Below are 21,515 nucleotides of genomic sequence, written 5' to 3'. Positions count from 1 at the left end.
GCAACGTGGGGGGGGGGGGGGGGCGCCTCTGCGTGCAAAGTGCCTAGGGCAGCATGAACTCTAAATACAGGCCTGCTCACCGCCATGTATTCGCTATCACTGGCTTGGGTGAGCTAAACTAGTCTGCCTGGGGGGGGGGTGATTTGTATATGCTCACTAACATGGAACAGCCTCATTATATGAGCCTTATCAACATTCTATGTTAGTGAGCATACCGGGGAGGGGAGATTGGTGAACATATACAAATCAAACAGCCCCCCCCCCCAGACCCTCAAAATTCAATAACCCCAAACGGGGCATTGCCTAGTACTCAACAGCATTCTGAATACAGGGGAACCCCTACCCCACTCTTGTATAAGTTTTAGTCTCCATCATAATGAGCCCCGCTGGGCTTGTAGACACGCTATAAATTGTACGTTGCAGGGGTGAATATAATGCACTGCATACAGAGCCCAAGAGACGGCTATACAAGTAAGTGTCTGTATGGTGACATTTAAATTGCACCTTGTTTACATTTAGTTTCTACAATTTTATAACTGTATAACAGAGGTTACATTTTAAGCCACTGGGAAAAATGGGGTATATGAGCCAGTTCTCTAGAATTAATCTGAACCAAATTATACCTCCCAGCAAGGCGTGGGTCGAACACACAATTTTTTTTTTTTTTTTTTTTATTAATGTGGGGGGCCCAGACACTTTGGTTGTATGGGGCCCCGAAATTCCTGATGGCGGCCCTGTACCCCTGTATATAATATACACATCTCCTGTATTATACCCCTGTATATAATATACACATCTCCTGTATTATACCCCTGTATATAATATACACATCTCCTTTATTATACCCTGTATATAATATACACATCTCCTGTATTATACCCCTGTATATAATATACACATCTCCTGTATTATACCCCTGTATATAATATACACATCTCCTGTATTATACCCCTGTATATAATATACACATCTCCTGTATTATACCCCTGTATATAATATACACATCTCCTGTATTATACCCCTGTATATAATATACACATCTCCTTTATTATACCCTGTATATAATATACACATCTCCTGTATTATACACCTGTATATAGTATACACATCTCCTGTATTATACCTCTGTATATAATATACACATCTCCTGTATTATACCCCTGTATATAATATACACATCTCCTGTATTATACACCTGTATATAGTATACATATATCCAGGATGTGGAGGAGGCTGCTGCAGATCCCGGAATGTTCCCACTGCTGGTGATGTCATAATCTATGCATTGTGATGTAGAAGTGAGAGTGATGTAGAATGTGAGTGATGTCATCAAAAGAGGCTCTGGCCCTGACAGCGGTGTCAGTCTATGCTGGCTCTAGAAGGAGAAGGAGGTCGACGATGACTCTGAAGAGAGGAAAGCGGAAATTGGAGACGGCGCCTAAAGCACCCTTGGTTCCACCACCCTGGATAGCGAACCCGCCTCAGACGGCAAGGAGGGCCATGAAGCGGACGCACCAGGACACAGTGGAGGACATGGAGGTGGAAGGACGGCAGTTTCCGGATGATGTGGAAATGGTATCAGTTGAGCCAAAGAGGAGGAGATTCAGCTATGATGCTGACGGAGATTGCATCATGGCCGACGTCAGCCGCTGAATGTCCTTATACCATCATATGGACCCTCTGTGCCACCTGTACCATATGCCATCTGTTCCATCTGCCACCTATCCCATCCATACCCCCTGTACCATCCATACCATCAGCACCATCTATACCATCAATACCATCTATACCACCAATACCATCTATACCACCAATACCATCTATACCATCTATACCATCAATACCATCTATACCATCAATATCATCTATACCACCAATACCATCTATACCACCATGGGACCATCTAGAGGTAAGACCTTCCCCCCCGATGATCTCCTCCTCCTATCAGACTGTTCTACAAATCTGTAAATGACAATATATAGTTACTTATCTCTCATTTCCTTGCAGATTCCCAATATCCTCTATAACACCTGAGACCCTCCTGAAGACTCATCCGGTGAGGAGGCCCTGATACAGGAGACGACCAGCAGCCGACACATCTGGTAGAGCGCCCTCCATCCTCATCACACAGACGCCATCACCGACTTCTCATCTCATTCTTACACAATTTTGAAGCATTCAAAATATTTAATAAATACAGATATATTTGTATCCTGCTGTGTCCATGTGTTTTATTCCCTGTATAGATGTAAAATATGTCGGGGACAATATATGAGGGAACGGTCCTCTCCCCGCTCCTTCTCCTGATCAGCCTGAACTCTCAGACCCGGACCAATCAAAAGTTTTGACAAGTCTCTATGACATGTCACAAGTTTTTGTAATGACTGGTAGGCAGGGGAGCTAAGAATCTAACCTGCTGACATGTTCCTATAGTGCACAAGGCACTGAGGATGAAGGTAGACTGTACTCTATACACTATATACACTCACCTGTACACTGTATACTATACACTCACCTGTACACATATAGTACACATATAGTATACAGTGTACACAGCTGTACACTGTATACTATATACACACAGCTGTACACTGTATACTATATACACACAGCTGTACACTGTATAATATATACACACACAGCTGTATACTGTGTACACACCTGGAAACTATATACACACCTGTACACTGTATACTATACACTAATCTGTACGCGATATACTATATACACATCTGTATACTATACACCATATACACACACCTGTACACTGTATATTATGTACACACCTCAGGAGATTTATCAAACATGGTGTAAAGTGAAACTGGCTCAGTTGCCCCTAGCAACCAATCAGATTCCACCTTTCATTCCTCACAGATTCTTTGGAAAATGAAAGGTGGAATCTGATTGGTTGCTAGGGGCAACTGAGCCAGTTTCACTTTACACTATGTTTTATAAATCTCCCCCTATATACACACCTGTACTCTATATACACATCTGTATGCTATGTACACTGTATACTATATACACACCTGTACTCTATATACACATCTGTATGCTATGTACACTGTATACTATATACACACCTGTACTCTATATACACATCTGTATGCTATGTACACTGTATACTATATACACACCTGTACTCTATATACACATCTGTATGCTATGTACACTGTATACTATATACACACCTGTACTCTATATACACATCTGTATGCTATGTACACTGTATACTATATACACACCTGTACTCTATATACACATCTGTATGCTATGTACTATATACACACCTGTACTCTATATACACATCTGTATGCTATGTAAAATGTATACTATATACACACCTGTACTCTACATACACATCTGTATGCTATGTACACTGTATACTATATACACACCTTTACTCTATATACACATCTGTATGCTATGTACACTGTATACTATATACACACCTGTACTCTACATACACATCTGTATGCTATGTACACTGTATACTATATACACACCTTTACTCTATATACACATCTGTATGCTATGTACTATATACACACCTGTACTCTATATACACATCTGTATGCTATGTACTATATACACACCTGTACTCTATATACACATCTGTATGCTATGTACACTGTATACTATATACACACCTGTACTCTATATACACATCTGTATGCTATGTACACTGTATACTATATACACACCTGTACTCTATATACACATCTGTATGCTATGTACACTGTATACTATATACACACCTGTACTCTATATACACATCTGTATGCTATGTACACTGTATACTATATACACACCTGTACTCTATATACACATCTGTATGCTATGTACACTGTATACTATATACACACCTGTACTCTATATACACATCTGTATGCTATGTACTATATACACACCTGTACTCTATATACACATCTGTATGCTATGTAAAATGTATACTATATACACACCTGTACTCTACATACACATCTGTATGCTATGTACACTGTATACTATATACACACCTTTACTCTATATACACATCTGTATGCTATGTACTATATACACACCTGTACTCTATATACACATCTGTATGCTGTATGCTATGTACTATATACACACCTGTACTCTATATACACATCTGTATGCTATGTACACTGTATACTATATACACACCTGTACTCTATATACACATTTGCATGCTATGTACACTGTATACTATATACACACCTGTACTCTATATACACATTTGTATGCTATGTAAAATGTATACTATATACACACCTGTACTCTACATACACATCTGTTTGCTATGTTCATATAATACACTATTAGGCTATGTTCACACTACATAAGTTTCCGGCCGTAGCGCGTTCCGTGAATAAGCGGCCGGAGATTTACGTAGTTTGCGTACAATGGAAAGTATACGATCTACGGCTGCATAGTTCACACTACGTAAGAACTTACGCCAGGTTCGTATGCGGCGCCGTAAAAAATGAACCAGACCATTGTTTCGGGACGGAAATGCTGTAACTTACGCCCGTAGCATAACATGCGGTCCGGTACGGAGTGGTGATTTCTTCATTTTAGCACTTTGATTTGCCGATCCAAAAGGTTCTGTGGGGTGTCCGGGGCTAGCCGAAGATATCCAAGTAAAAGACCGCTGTCAGATCGCTCCGTACGGTGCTCTGGAAGCGTAAGTAGACTACGGGCGTAAGTTCGCGGACCGTACGTAGCCGGCCACAACTTACGTAAATCCCCGGCCGGAGTTTCACACGTATATGTCCGGCCGCGAAAAATATGCGGCCGGACATATACGTAGTGTGAACATAGCCTAATGGATTAAAGGGTTTATCCATGCTTAGAACTTTGCTGCTTAGGTCCGTTAAAGTGAATGGATAAATTTCAATATCACACACAACCTAAGGACAGGGGTGGCGCTACAAAAAAGTAGCTGTGCTTTATCTAATCCTGGAAAATCCCTTTAAAGGGGTTGTCGACTTAAAATAATTTCTTTCAAATTAGCTGGTCACAGCAAGTGCCAGAGATTTGTAATTTACTTCTTTTTAAAAATCTCATGTCTTCCAGTACTTATCAGCTGCTGTATGTGCTGCAGGAAGTGATGTATTCTCTCCAGTCTGACACACTGCTCTCTGCTAGCTCCTCTGTCCATAGCAGGAACTGTCCAGAGACATAGCAAATCCCCATAGAAAACCTCTCCTGCTCTCCAGACTGGAACGAATACACCATTTCCTGCAGGACATACAGCAGCTGATAAGTTTGGGAAGAATTGATAGTTTTTTTTATGAAAGTAAAGTACAAATCTCTGGCACTTTATAGCATTAATTGATTTGAAAGAAAAAACTTTTTTTGGTGAATAACCCTTATATTTAGTTTATAGAAGATTGTAGACAAGGAACTAGAAGATCCTAATAAAAGGAAACCTCCTTCTACATTACTATCCATAGAATCAGACGCAGCTGCTAATTCCCCTGGGTGCTCGGTCCTGTCGAAGCTCCTACGACTCTTTCTTACAATTCCTTCCCCCTGTAACACATAATAAATGCAGAGTTACAGCCATTACCCCAATTGTAATATACAGACTGTTATAGAATAGGACGACTAATGTAAGAACCAACATATGAACAGATACAACATATTATTAGGGGATATGGCTGTCACAAAAGGGGGGCCGATGCTTGGGACCTCCCTATATAGCCAGAGCTGTTCTGTATGAGAGTCCCCTGTACTGCAGGATGTGAGATATCTCTGTGTTACATGGAAGAGTCATCTATCTGAAAGGCAGACATGAAATCCTATGCGAATATCCCTTAGATACATTAGCAAATATTAAGGCTAGGTTCACACTCTGTATGTGTGCGGCTGTAGTTTTTATGGGGCTGTAAATGTGCGGATGAAACTACGGCCGTGGGAAAAAATAGACATGCGGCTCAAAACATACGGTCATTTACTTGGAAATCTGGTTCAACTAAAAATAACTAATAAAATCTTAAGAAAGTGATGCAAACACCTCTGGATGCATCTGGGAAAGCAGGGAAACAGTTTACAGGAATCGCTATTACCGGGGTTTGCAATCCTCTGCACTATAGCCGATGTCTCTCATGGTTAATATATTGAATTAATAAAACACATTTTTGTTGTAATAAAGTCCCTTTCATTGTTCAATAATTAAATGTAAACGATTCCATCATTTTGCAATTAAATATACTGTTAAAATAAATATATATATATATATATATATATATATATATATATATATATATAAATAAATGTATATTTATATATATATTTATTTTTTGACAGTATATTTAATTGCACAATGATGGATTCATTAGAATTAAATTATAGAACAACGAAACTGATTTTATTTCAACCAAAATGTGTTTTATTAATTAACCCCTTCAAGACCAAGCCTATTTGCACCTAAAAGACCAGGCTCATTTTTCAAAATCTGACCTGTCTCACTTTATGCGCTTATAGCTCAGTGATGCTTTAACGTATGCTAGCGATTCTGAGATTGTTTTTTCGTCACATATGGCACTTTATATTAGTGGCAAAATTTGGTCACTACTTTGTGTGTTTTTTGTGAAAAACATCAAAATATCATGAAAAATTTAAAAAATTAGCATTTTATGAACTTTGAAATTCTCTGCTTCTAAAAAAAGAAAGTTGTATTACATAAATTAGTTACTAAGTCACATTACCAATATGTCCTCTTTATTCTGGCTTCATTTCATAAACATATTTTACTTTTTTTAGCTCGGTTCAGACTTTGTATCTGTGCGGCTGTATTTGCGGCTGTAATTGTGCGGCGGTATTTTTGGTGGTTCGTGTGTATGCTTGGAAGTATAGGATATGCGGCTGCACAGTGCACACTATGTCTGAATCTACGGCCCTATCGTAAACGGACCCGTAAAAAATGGACAAGACCATTGTTTGCGGCTGGACATGCGGCCGTGGATTGACAGGCGGTCCGAATGCCGATGCCTCTAATAGTTAATATATTAAATTACTAAAACACATTTTCTTTGTAATCAAGACACTTTCGTTGTTCAATAATTTATTTCTAACGAATCCATCATTTTGCAATTAAATATACTGTTAAAATAAATAGATATATAAATAAATGTATATTTATCTATATATTTATTTTTTGACAGTATATTTAATTGCACAATGATGGATTCGTTAGAATTAAATTATTGAACACCGAAACTGAATTTATTTCCACGAAAATGTGTTTTATTAATTAAATATTAATTAGTACAGGAAGCTCCATAAGCCGTTAATTCATATTCCCAGCAATAGAGCATTCTGTACTAATCATCACTTTACTTTAATTAAAACATCAAATGTTTCTTCTAATTATGTTATGACAATAGCATTATTAGAAGAAACATTTAGAATTATATGTGCGCTCAGCTGATTGGCTGTTCGGCTGAGCGCACATATAATGAGCCGGTCCGCAGTACAGTCACTTCATTGTGCTGCGGACCAGCGAAGAGGACACATCGGGGTGAGTATAGAGCTCTCCCCACCCCCTCCCCAGCACTGCACCCCTCCCAGCAAGGAAGGGGGGTCACTTAACCCCTTCCTTGCTGGGATGGGTGCAGTCTGACATCAGTCTGGCCCCCAGGGGGTTAAGGGGGATGCAATACATCCTCCCTTAACCCCTTGGGGGTCAGACTGTAAGCAGCGATCTGTAAAGATGCTGTATACTGTAAGGAGCACAACACCGCTCACAATGATGGGTGTTGTGCTCCTGTTTGTGTGTTTTTTGTGTGTGTTTCTCCCTTTTTGTTTTTCAGATATCGGTATCCTGTGGATTACGTCGGATTACGTGGACTACGTCGATGACCAGCGTTTTTTGTTATGTTTTTTTTTAATAAAATGGTCAATGAGGGGTGTGGGGGTGTTTTTATTTGAATAAAAAAAATTTTTAACTTGTGTCTTGTCTTTATTTCTTTACTTTATAGACTTAGTAGTGGAAGCCGTCTAATAGACGGAATCCATTACTAAGTTGGGGCCTAGTGTTAGCCGGTATAAAATGGCTAACACTAACCCCCTATTATTACCCCAGTACCCAATGCCACCAGGGGTACTGGGAAGAGCCGGGTGCCAGTGGTCCCGGAGCGTCAATATTGGCGCTCCTGGACCGGGCGGCAGCAGGCTGGTAAGATTTAGGCTGGGGAGGGCCTAAACCAATGGCTCTTCCCACCCTTGTGTTACCAGGCTGCTGTCGTTTGGTTTTTAACCCGGCTGGTTATAAAAATAGGGGGGACCCTATGCGTTTTTTTATTATTTATTTATTTAAAAAAAAAAACCCGCATAGGGTCCCCCCTATTTTTATAACCAGCCGGGTTAAAAACCAAACGACAGCAGCCTGGTAACACCAGGGTGGGAAGAGCCATTGGTTTAGGCCCTCCCCAGCCTAAATCTTACCAGCCTGCTGCCGCCCGGTCCAGGAGCGCCAATTTTGACGCTCCGGGACCACTGGCACCCGGCTCTTCCCAGTACCCCTGGTGGCATTGGGTACTGGGGTAATAATAGGGGGTTAGTGTTAGCCATTTTATACCGGCTAACACTAGGCCCCAACTTAGTAATGGATTCCGTCTATTAGACGGCTTCCACTACTAAGTCTATAAAGTAAAGAAATAAAGACAAGACACAAGTTAAAAAAATTTTTTATTCAAATAAAAACACCCCCACACCCCTCATTGACCATTTTATTAAAAAAAAACATTAAAAAAACGCTGGTCATCGACGTAGTCCACGGAATCCGACGTAATCCACAGGATACCGATATCTGAAAAACAAAAAGGGAGAAACACACAAAAAACACACAAACAGGAGCACAACACCCATCATTGTGAGCGGTGTTGTGCACCATACAGTATGCAGCATCTTTACAGATCGCTGCTTACAGTCTGGCCCCCAAGGGGTTAAGGGAGGATGTATTGCATCCCCCTTAACCCCTTGGGGGCCAGACTGATGTCAGACTGCACCCATCCCAGCCCAGCAAGGAAGGGGTTAACTGACCCCCCCTTCCTTGCTGGGAGGGGTGCAGTGCTGGGGAGGGGGTGGGGAGAGCTGTATACTCACCCCGATGTGTCCTCTTTGCTGGTCCGCAGCACAATGAAGTCACTGTACTGCGGACCGGCTCATTATATGTGCGCTGAGCCGATCAGCCAATCAGCTGAGCGCACATATAATTCTAAATGTTTCTTCTAATAATGCTATTGTCATAACATAATTAGAAGAAACATTTGATGTTTTCATTAAAGTAAAGTGATGATTAGTACAGAAAGCTCTATTGCCGCATATGAATTAACGGCTTATAGAGCTTCCTGTACTAATTAATATTTAATTAATAAAACACATTTTCGATGAAATAAATTCAGTTTCGTTGGTCAATAATTTAATTCTTACGAATCCATCATTGTGCAATTAAATATATTGTCAAAAAATAAATATATATATAAATATACATTTATTTATATATCTATTTATTTTAACAGTATATTTAATTGCAAAATGATGGATTAGTTTAAATTTAATTAGTGAACAACGAAAGGCACTTTATTACAAAGAAAATGTGTTTTATTATTTTAATAGATTAACCATGAGAGACATCGGCATTAGTGCAGAGGATCGCAAACCCCGTTAATAGCAATTCATGTAAACTGTTTCCCTGCTTTCCCAGATGCATCCAGAGGTGTTTGCATCACTTTCTTAAGATTTTATTTGTTATTTTTAGTTGAACCAGATTTCCAAGTAAATGACCGTATGTTTTGAGCCGCATGTCTATTTTTTCCCACGGCCGGAGTTTCATCCGCACATTTACAGCCGCATAAAAAATACAGCCGCACAGTTACATAGTGTGAACCTAGCCCCAGGCCGTAAAAAAATGAAAAATTTAAATTTTCCAATAATATATACATTTAGATTAAAGTTTCTCATTTTCAAAAGGAACATGAGAGAAAAAGCACCCCAAAATTTGTAACACATGTTCTCTTGAGTACTACGGTACCCCATATGTGGGCGTAAACCACTGTATGGGCACACAGCGGGGCTCAGAAGGGAAGGAGCGCCAATTAGCTTTTCCATTGCAGATTTTGCTGAAGAAGTTTCCGAGCGCCAGGTGCATTTGCAGTGCCCCTGTAGTGTCAGCAGAGAGAAAAAACCCCATAAGTCACCCCATTTTGGAAAGTACACCCCTCAAAGAATTCATCTTGGGGTAGGATGAGCAATTTGACCCCACAGGTGTTAGAGGAAAGTATTCAAAATTAGACAGTAAAAATGAAAAACTCAAATTTTTTCCAATAATATGTTCCTTTAGTTTGAAATGTTTCAATTTCACGAGGAACAAGAGAAAAAAAGTACCCCAAAATTTGTAACGCAGGTTCTCATGAGTACAACGGTACCTCATATGTGAGCATAAACCACTGCATGGGCACACAGCGGGGCTCAGAAGGGAAGGAGCGCCAATTAGCTTTTTCAATGCAGATTTTGCTGAAGAAGTTTCTGAGCGCCAGGTGTGTTTGCAGAGCCCCTGTAGTGCCAGCGGAGTAAAATCTCGCCATAAGTCACCCCATTTTGGAAAGTGCACCCCTCAAAGAATTCATTTTGGGGTGTGGTGAGCATTTTGACCCCACAGGTATTAGAGGAAAGTATTCAAAAGTAGACAGTAAAAATGAAAAACTCGAATTTTTCCAATAATATGTTCGTTTAGTTTGAAATTTCTCAATTTCACGAGGAACAAGAGAAAAAAAGTACCCCAAAATTTGTAACGCAGGTTCTCCTGTGTAAAAAGGTACCTCATATGTCGGTATAAACTACTGTATGGGCACACATCAGGGCTCAGAAGGGAAGGAGCGCCAATTAGCTTTTTCAATGCAGATTTTGCTGAAGAAGTTTCTGAGCGCCAGGTGGGTTTGCAGTGCCCCTGTAGTGCCAGCGGAGTAAAATCTCGCCATAAGTCACCCCATTTTGGAAAGTGCACCCCTCAAAGAATTCATCTTGGTGTGTGGTGAGCATTTTGACCCCACAGGTATTAGTGGAAAGTATTCAAAAGTAGACAGTAAAAATGAAAAACTCGAATTTTTCCAATAATATGTTCCTTTAGTTTGAAATTTCTCAATTTCACGAGGAACAGGAGAGAAAATTCACCCCTAAATCTGTAACGCAGGGTCTCCTGAGTAGAACGGTACCCCATATGTGGGCATAAACCACTGTATGGGCACACAGCCGGGCACAGAAGGGAAGGAGCGCCAATTAGCATTTTCTCTGCAGATTTTTCTGAAGAAGTTTCTGAGCACCAGGTGCATTTGTAGTGCCCCTGTAATGTCTACAGAATAGAATCCCCCCAAAAGTCACCCCATTTCGGAAAGTACACCCCTCAAAGAATTCATCTTGGGGTAGGATGAGCATTTTGGCCCCACAGGTATTAGAGGAAAGTATTCAAAATTGGCCAGTAAAAATGAAAAACTTGAATTTTTCCAATAATATGTTGGTTTAGTTTGAAATTTCTAAATTTTACAAGGAACAGGAGAAAAAATGTACCCCAAAATCTGTAACGCAGGTTCTCCTGAGTACAAGGGTACCCCATATGTGGGCATAAACCACTGTATGGGCACACAGCAGGGCTCAGAAGGGAAGGAGCGCCAATTTGCTGGAGCAAAACCGCAGCTAGTAACAGTTATTAGAATAGCGCAGTTACTAAAATACAATAAAAAAAATTAGATTACAGGTAATGTGGGGTGGTTACGGACAGTCTGGGGTGGTTCCGGGTAATCCAGAGGTGGTTACGGGCAGTCTGAGGTGGTTACGGGCAGTCTGAGGTGGTTACGGGCAGTCTGGGGTGGTTGCGGGCAGTCTGGGGTGGTTACGGGCAGTCTGAGGTGGTTACAGGTAATCTGGGGTGGTTACAGATAATCTGGGGTGGATACGGTCAACATGGGGTGGTCACAGGCAACCTGCTGTGGTTACGGCAACCTGGGGTGGTTACAGGCAACCTGGTGTGGTTAGAGGCAACCTGGGGTGGTTAGAGGCAACCTGGGGTGGTTATGGGCAACGTGGGGTGAATACGGACAACCTGCTGTGGTTACAGACAATCTGGTATGGTTACAGGCAACCTGCTGTGGTTACGGACAATCTGGGGTGGTTGCGGACAATCTGGGGTGGTTGCGGACAATCTGGGGTGGTTACGTACAATCTGGGGTGGTTACGGGCAACCTGGGGTGGTTACGGGCAACCTGGGGTGGTTACGGGCAACCTGCTGTGGTTACAGACAATCTAGGGTGGTTAAAGGCAACCTGCTGTGGTTACGGGCAACGTGGGGTGGTTACGGGCAACGTGGGGTGGTTACGGACAATCTGGGGTGGTTACGGACAATCTGGGGTGGTTATGGACAATCTGGGGTGGTTACAGACAATCTGGGGTGGTTACGGACAATCTGCGGTGGTTACGGACAATCTGGGGTGGTTACGGACAATCTGGGGTGGTTACAGGCAACCTGCTGTGGTTACGGCTAAACTGAAGTGCTAATAGGTAATCTGAGGTGGGTACCTGTAATCTGGCGTGGTTACGGGCAATCTGGAGGGGGTCACTGGCAATTTGGGGTGGTTAGAGGCAAGGTGCAGTGTTCAGAGGCAAGGTGCGGTGGTCAGATGCAAGGTGCGGTGGTCATAGGCGACGTGCGGTGGTCATAGGCGACGTGCGGTGGTCATAGGCGACGTGCGGTGGTCATAGGCGACGTGCGGTGGTCATAGGCGACGTGCGGTGGTCAGAGGCGACGTGCGGTGGTCAGAGGCAAGGTGCAGTGGTCAGAGGCAACCTGCGGTGGTTGCGTGCAATCTGGGGGGTTACAGACAATCTAGAATTGTTACGGATAGAGTGAAGTGCATGTAATCTGGCATGATTACGGGCAATCTGGGGTGGTTATGCCCAACCTGCGGTGGTTACGGGCAACCTGGAGGGGTTACAGACAATCTAGAATTGTTACGGATAGAGTGAAGTGCTTATAGCTAATCTGGGGTGGTTACATGTAATTTGGGGTGGTTACAGGCAATCTGGGGTGATTACAGACAATCTGGAGGGGGTCACTGGCCACCACGTGTGGTGGTTACGGGCAACGTGCGATGGTTACGGGCAACGTGCGGTGGTTATGGGTAATCTGGGGGGTTACATGCAATATGACGTGATTACAAACAACCTGGGGTGGTTACGGGCAACGTGCGTTGGTTACGGGCAACGTGCGGTGGTTACGGGCAACCTGCGGTGGTTACGGGTAATCTGGGGGGGGGGGGGGGTTAGGGGTAATTTGGGAGTAAACTGCAATTATTACTATAATAAAAAGTGTGTGTTTTATTTTTTTGTATGTTTGTCACTTTTTGTACTTTATACATTCATTTTCACTGTATTACTATGATTACTGTGATATTTTCTATCACAGTAATCATAGTTCAGTGACAGAGACCAAATTGGTCTCTGTCACTTTAAATTTTCAGAGCTTGGCTGGTTGTGGAGCGCATGCGCACTTCATAACCAGCCAGGACACAGAAGAGGAAGGAGCTCCAGGAGCAGGTGAGTATATGGGGAAGGGGGGGTGACAGGGGGGATGGGGGGCGACTTGGGGGGTGGGGGGACATCACTTTTTATCCCCTGTCACCAATCATTTATGGTGACAGGGGATAAAAAGTGCCGGCGGCACATGGCACAAGCGATCAGCGGTATATAGTATATACCGCTGATCGCTTGTACCGGGACCCCACAGGGGGGGTCCCGATGACTGCCCCATGCTCTCCGCTACCTCCGATGGCGGAGAGCATGGGGCTTTCATTCATTTTTCTTTTTTGATCACTATGAACAGACATTAGTCTGTTCACAGTGATCGCGGCGGCCATCTTGGATCCGATGGCCGCCGCGGGAGGGGGGGGTTAGTGACTGGGGCACTAGGGGCTGATCTGGGGTCTGATTTTTACTTATTTCATCTCCCCCCACCGTGAATTCATGGTGGGGGGAGATGAAATACAGCGGCGGCACCGGCCCATTAGTGACCGCCGTTTCGGTGGTCACTAAGGGGTTAATGGGGGTCAGCTGCGGAATCGCTGCTGATCCTCATTATCTCCGGTGCTGTACACAGATGAGAGCGGGATCGCTGTCCCTGCAGCGATCCCGTTCTCATCACAAAGCCCCCTCAAGTCAGGAACGTATATGTACATTCCTACTGCACGGGGCATGTGCAATAGGAACGTATATATATACAGATGGCTGACGTGAAGGGGTTAAATATTAATTAGTACAGGAAGCTCCATAAGCCGTTAATTCATATTCCCGGCAATAGAGCATTCTGTACTAATGATCACTTTACTTTAATTAAAACATCAAATGTTTCTTCTAATTATGTTATCACAATAGCATTATTAGAAGAAACATTTAGAATTATATGTGCGTTCAGCTGATTGGCTGATCGGCTGAGCGCACATATAATTAGCCAGTCCGCAGTACAGTGACTTCATTGTGCTGCGGACCAGCGAAGAGGACACATCGGGGTGAGTATAGCGCTCTCCCCACCCCCTCCCCAGCACTGCACCCCTCCCAGAAAGGAAGGGGGGTCACTTAACCCCTTCCTTGCTGGGATGGGTGCAGTCTGACATCAGTCTGGCCCCCAAGGGGTTAAGGGGGATGCAATACATCCTCCCTTAACCCCTTGGGGGCCAGACTGTAAGCAGCGATCTGTAAAGATGCTGCATACTGTAAGGTGCACAACACCGCTCACAATGATGGGTGTTGTGCTCCTGTTTGTGTGTTTTTTTATGTGTTTCTCCCTTTTTGTTTTTCAGATATCGGTATCCTGTGGATTACGTCGGATTCCGTGGACTATGTCGATGACCAGCGGTTGTGGTTTTTTTTTTTAATAAAATGGTCAATGAGAGGTGTGGGGGTGTTTTTATTTGTATAAAAAAAAATTTTAACTTGTGTCTTGTCTTTATTTCTTTACTTTATAGACTTAGTAGTGGAAGCCGTCTAATAGACGGAATCCATTACTAAGTTGGGGCCTAGTGTTAGCCGGTATAAAATGGCTAACACTAACCCCCTATTATTACCCCAGTACCCAATGCCACCAGGGGTACTGGGAAGAGCCGGGTGCCAGTGGTTATAAAAATAGGGGAGACCCTATGCGTTTTTTTTATTATTATTTATTTATTTATTTAAAAAAAACGCATAGGGTCCCCCCTATTTTTATAACCAGCCGGGTTAAAAACCAAACGACAGCAGCCTGGTAACACCAGGGTGGGAAGAGCCATTGGTTTAGGCCCTCCCCAGCCTAAATCTTACCAGCCTGCTGCCGCCCCGTCCAGGAGCGCCAATTTTGACGCTCCGGGACCACTGGCACCCGGCTCTTCCCAGTACCCTTGGTGGCATTGGGTACTGGGGTAATAATAGGGGGTTAGTGTTAGCCATTTTATACCGGCTAACACTAGGCCCCAACTTAGTAATGGATTCCGTCTATTAGACGGCTTCCACTACTAAGTCTATAAAGTAAAGAAATAAAGACAAGACACAAGTTAAAAAATTTTTTTATTCAAATAAAAACACCCCCACACCCCTCATTGACCATTTTATTAAAAAAAAAACCCACAACCGCTGGTCATCGACGTAGTCCACGGAATCCGACGTAATCCCCAGGATACCGATATCTGAAAAACAAAAAGGGAGAAACACACAAAAAACACACAAACAGGAGCACAACACCCATCATTGTGAGCAGTGTTGTGCTCCTTACAGTATGCAGCATCTTTACAGATCGCTGCTTACAGTCTGGCCCCCAAGGGGTTAAGGGAGGATGTATTGCATCCCCCTTAACCCCTTGGGGGCCAGACTGATGTCAGACTGCACCCATCCCAGCAAGGAAGGGGTTAAGTGACCCCCCTTCCTTGCTGGGAGGGGTGCAGTGCTGGGGAGGGGGTGGGGAGAGCTGTATACTCACCCCGATGTGTCCTCTTCGCTGGTCCGCAGCACAATGAAGTCACTGTACTGCGGACCCGCTAATTATATGTGCGCTGAGCCGATCAGCCAATCAGCTGAGCGCACATATAATTCTAAATGTTTCTTCTAATAATGCTATTGTGATAACATAATTAGAAGAAACATTTGATGTTTTAATTAAAGTAAAGTGATGATTAGTACAGAAAGCTCTATTGCCGGGAATATGAATTAACGGCTTATGGAGCTTCCTGTACTAATTAATATTTAATTAATAAAACACATTTTCGTGGAAATAAATTCAGTTTCGTTGTTCAATAATTTAATTCTAACGAATCCATCATTGTGCAATGAAATCAACTGTCAAAAAATAAATATATAGATAAATATACATTTATTTATATATCTATTTATTTTAACAGTATATTTAATTGCAAAATGATGGATTTGTTAGAAATAAATTATTGAACAACGAAAGTGTCTTTATTACAAAGAAAATGTGTTTTAATATATTAACTACTAGAGGCATCGGCATTCGGCATCATTGCCGGCTATTTTTGAAGTACTCCGTACGGACCGCCTGTCAATCCAGGGCCGCATATTCAGCCGCAAACAATGGTCTTGTTCATTTTTTACGGGTCCGTTTACGATCGGGCCGTAGATTCATAGATAGTGTGCACTGTGCAGCCGTATATCCTATACTTTCCAGCGTTCGCATGAACCACCAAAAATACCGCCGCACAATTACAGCCGCAAATAAAGCCGCACACTTACATAGTCTGAACCTGGCCTAAAGCTGTATGCTTACCTCTCCATGCTGCCTGCTGTCTTCCTGGCTGCTCCTCGCAGGCCGGGGTCATCACTGACCTTTCTACACCCGTCTCTGAAGTGACAGGCCGCTCAGCCAATCACTGGCCATGGTGCTGTCCCATCTCGCTCAGGGATTAGATGAGCAGTCTGTCACTTTAGAGACAGATGTAGAAGCTTTAGAGGCTGCTCTGGTCAGCAGGAAATGGGCAGGAGGAGACCGGGGAGCGTGGAAAGGTAAGGAAAACTTTATTACTTTCTATATAAAGGGGTACTCCAGTGATTTCTGTTTTCTTTCAAAACAATTTGTTTCAGAAAGTTATATAGATTTAAGTTACTTCTATTTAAAAAAAAATCAGTTCTATCAGTATTTATAAGCTGCTGTATGTCCTGCAGGAAGTGGTGTATTCTTTCCATTGTTCTCTGCTGCCACATCTGTCCAAGACAAATACTGTCCAGAGCAGCAGCAAATCCCCATAGAAAACCTTTCCTGCTCTGGACAGTACCTGACATAGACAGAGGTGGCAGCCGAAAGCACTGTGTCAGACTGGAAAGAATACACCACTTTGATCTGAACCAAATTATACCTCCCAGCAAGGCGTGGGGCGAACACACAATTTATATTTTTTTTTATTAATGTGGGGGGCCCAGACACTTTGGTTGTATGGGGCCCCGAAATTCCTGATGGCGGCCCTGGCAGGTACTATCCAGTAATAAACAGAGCTCTGTTTATTAGTGGATAGTACCTGCTATTGATGCCTTCTATGTCCAAATAATGCATCTTTTAACTGATTTTGGTGAGCTGCCGCACTTCATCTTATCCTTTTGTGCAAAGATATGTATATTTCAGTCAGTATATTTCAGTCAGTATTGCAACCAAAACCAGGAGTGGATTAAAAACACAGAAAGGATCTGTTCACACAATGTTGAAATTGAGTGGATGGCCGCCATTTATTGGCAAATATTTGCTGTTATTTTAAAACAACGGCTGTTATATTGAAATAATGGCAGTTATTTACTGTTATATGGCGGCCATCCACTCAGTTTCAACATTGTGTGAACAGATCCTTTCTGTGTTTTCAATCCACTCCTGGTTTTGGTTGCAATACTGACTTAAATATACGTAGTGTGAACCCAGCCTCAATGTATGTCTTAGGTTATGTTCATATGACATTTTTTTCTGTCCATGTTTTTTTCTTCTCAAAATTACGTCCGTCATTTCGTGTTTTGGGCACCATCATTACAATGATGGCTGTTGGTACATTATTCTAGTTCAGCCCCTTTTGGGTGTGGTTCTTTTTTGAAGGTCCATTGTATTTAGTAGTAAAGATGATGCAAGGACAGTAAAAAATAAATAAGTGTGAGCAACTAAAAATAATGTCTTTTGTTTGCAAAAAAAAAAAAGGTCTGCGCATAATTGTCATCAACAATAATTTGACGTCCACGCAAGCTAACAGCCGCAGAAACATTAATTGTCACATCTGCGGCACTTATCTCTTGCCGCGGTCGCGCTGTCACCCTTGGTTGCGGCCAAGGTCTCGTCCCTGGCCGCGCGGGTTCTGCTGCTGCTGCCCCATCTCCTGCTCTGTGCCGGGGCTCCTCGTCCTCTGGCTCCCTGTCAGCTCAACGGACGCACCCCAGTCTCCTAGTGAGCGTGCGTGCCAGCTCTGCTCTAATTTAAAGGGACAGTGTGCCCTTAATTGGCTGATGCTCTGCAGCTCTCCTATAAATTGCCCTGCCCTACCACATGTGTTGGAGCCGATACATGCTTCCCATTTGTGTGTGGCCCAGCTCTTGTGCATTCTGCCCGTGTATCCTGTCTGTATATTCCTGCCTGCGTATCCTGCCCGTGTATCCTGTCCGTATATTCTGCCCAGCGGTTCCAGACATTCCTGGTTCCTGCAATCTGACTGCTGTCTCATTTCCAGCCAAGCCTCCTGCTGAGTTCCAGTCTATCTGCCTACGTGTCTCCAGCGACACCTCACCACTGCCACTAGCAAGCCAAGCCAGGGGTAGCGATCTGGGGGTCACCTGCTCTAGCAAGCCCATCCCGCCTTGCAGAGGGCACTGGTGAAGACCAGCGGCCCCTAGACTCCACTCCCTGGTGTGGCTTACAACATCGCTAGTAGTGGCACAGTGGATCTACAATACCCATTGTTACAGTAGGCTCCAACCATGGATCCTGGCAAGGTGCTTGATGTCCGCAAGATCGTGAGAGTACTCACTCAGCAGTCACAGCTGATTCAACAACAGTCACAGCAGATTCAGCAGTTGTCAGCCGCCTTACAGCAGCATCAACAGGCACAACAGTCTCCACCAGTGTCTTCCGGACCAAGACCTGGCAGATGTATTTTCCGAGAAGGAGACTGACACTTTACCGCCTCATCGGCCATGCGATTGTCCTGTTGACCTTCTTCTGGGCACCACAACTCCTCGTGGTAGAGTGTATCCTCTTTTGGTCCCAGAAACTGAGGCCATGGTTGCTTATATCAAGGGGAACCTGCAGAAGGGCTTCATCTGTAAATCCACCTCTCCTGTCGGGTTCTTCTTTGTCCAGAAGAAGGATGGATCACTCCGTCCTTGTATTGATTACATAGGACTCAAGAAAGTGACGGTGAAGAATCGCTACCCCTTACCTCTGATATTGTCTCCAGGAGCTCGAGTCTTCACTAAGCTGGACCTCAGAGGGGCCTACTATTTGATCATGATCCGAAAGAGCGATGAATGGAAGACCGCCTTCAACACCAGGGATGGGCACTACGAGTATTAAGTCATGCCTTTTGGTCTTTGCAACGCCCCATCAGTCTTCCAGGGGTTCGTCAATGACATGTTTGGGGTTCTCCTCTACGTTTGTGTCATTGTATACTTGGATGACATCCTGGTCTACTCCCCTGATCTACAGACCCATGTGGCTCAGGTACGCCAAGTACTGCTAAGGCTAAGGGCCAACCGTCTGTATGCCCTTAATTGGCTGATGCTCTGCAGCTCTCCTATAAATTGCAGCCCTGCCCTACCACATGTGTTGGAGCCTCTACATGCTTCCCATTGGTGTGTGGCCCAGCTCTCGCATATCCTGACTGTGTATCCTACCCGTGTATCCTGTCCTTATATTCCTGCCTGTGTATCGTGCCCAGCGGTTCCAGCCATTCCTGGTTCCTGCCATCTGACTGTCTCAGTTCTGCTGTCTCAGTTCTAGCCGAGCCTCCTGCTGAGTTCCAACCTATCTGCCTACATGTCTCAAGATGCACCTCGCCACCGCCACTAGCAAGCTAAGCCAGGGATAGCGACCTGGGGGTTCGCCTGCCGCAGCAAGCCCCTCCGCTCCCTGGTGCGGCTTAAGTTAAGTTATCACTAGTGGTGGCACAGCGGATCCACAACACCCATCGTTACATTTATTTCCATACGGCCCATTCAGGGTGTATGAAAATCATTAAAGCACTGATTTCAACCGTGTGTGCATAGAAGATTAATAAAGGCTGCTGTTCATGGAACATCGTCCGTTATTAATTGACATGATCATTCTTTTGCAAGGCCGCACTGAACAACGAACAGTTGTCTGTTGTCAGTGCAGTGTGTGCATAAAAATGGGCGGCATTTTTTCTTTTAAAAAATATTACGTTGTGTTAACATGGTCTAAGGCTATGTTCCTACTAAAGGATATTATCGGGAAAGGGCAGCCATCTATTGTTAATGACGGACGCAAATAATGATAATGATCATTATTTGTATCTGTCATTATTAATAGACGGGTGCCTTTTGCCATTAAATGCCGACACCTTCCCGTAGTAGGAACATAGGCGTACAATGTTTTCCAGCCTGTAAACATGAACCTCCCCAAATGGATTGGCCAGTAATCAAATTGCCTATTCAAGTTGGAAAAGGACAAAAATTGTAGGAAAGGTAAGGCATGATGCCGATGGCCACACAGATAATCAACTACTGGCGTGCAAGGTGAAGGAAACATTTTCAAAAACCAAGCCGGCTAAAAGAACAACTAAGTATGATGTCAAGAACATACCACAGGAATATAAATTCAGAATCTAAAATTGATTTAGTTGTCAGAGAAAAGTGATTTGTTTGTGTCTCTGGACTTTTTGCAGGCTGAGTATTTTACTTCATTTACTTCAGTAAGGTAGTAAAAATCTGCAATAGATCTGCAGAGTATCTTCCACAACTTACATGTTTTGGCTATGTTCACAATTTTCAACAACGCCCATGATTTACACAAAACATACGTTGTATTAAAGTGACTGTACCACCAGGCCAAGGCTGAAGCACTGGAGGCGGGACGACCCACCCTTAGTGGGAGGAAACCCCAGCCCCTCCATGACGTGACTCCATTAGAATCAATGGAACCCTATCATAAAGGGGCTGGGGTTTCCTCCCACTAAGGGTGGGTTGGCCCGCCTCCAGTGCTTCTGCCTGGGCCTGGTGGTACAGTCACTTTAAAATGGATGGAATCCCTGCCGGAGCATATACACATAGGGGGAGATTTATAAAACTGATGTAAAGTAGAATTGTCTTAGTTGCCACCGGCAACCAATCAGATTCCATTTTTCAAAGAGTCTGTGAGGAATGAAAAGTGGAATCTGATTGGTTGCTAGGAGCAACTAAGACAATTCTATTTTACACCAGTTTGATAAATCTCCCCCATAGTATACACTTTGGCTGGGATTCCATCCAGTTGGACGAAAAACTGACATGTC

Source organism: Dendropsophus ebraccatus, chromosome 8, assembly GCF_027789765.1.
Source record: "Dendropsophus ebraccatus isolate aDenEbr1 chromosome 8, aDenEbr1.pat, whole genome shotgun sequence".
NCBI classification, from domain to species: domain Eukaryota; kingdom Metazoa; phylum Chordata; class Amphibia; order Anura; family Hylidae; genus Dendropsophus; species Dendropsophus ebraccatus.
This window is presented reverse-complemented; position numbering follows the sequence as displayed.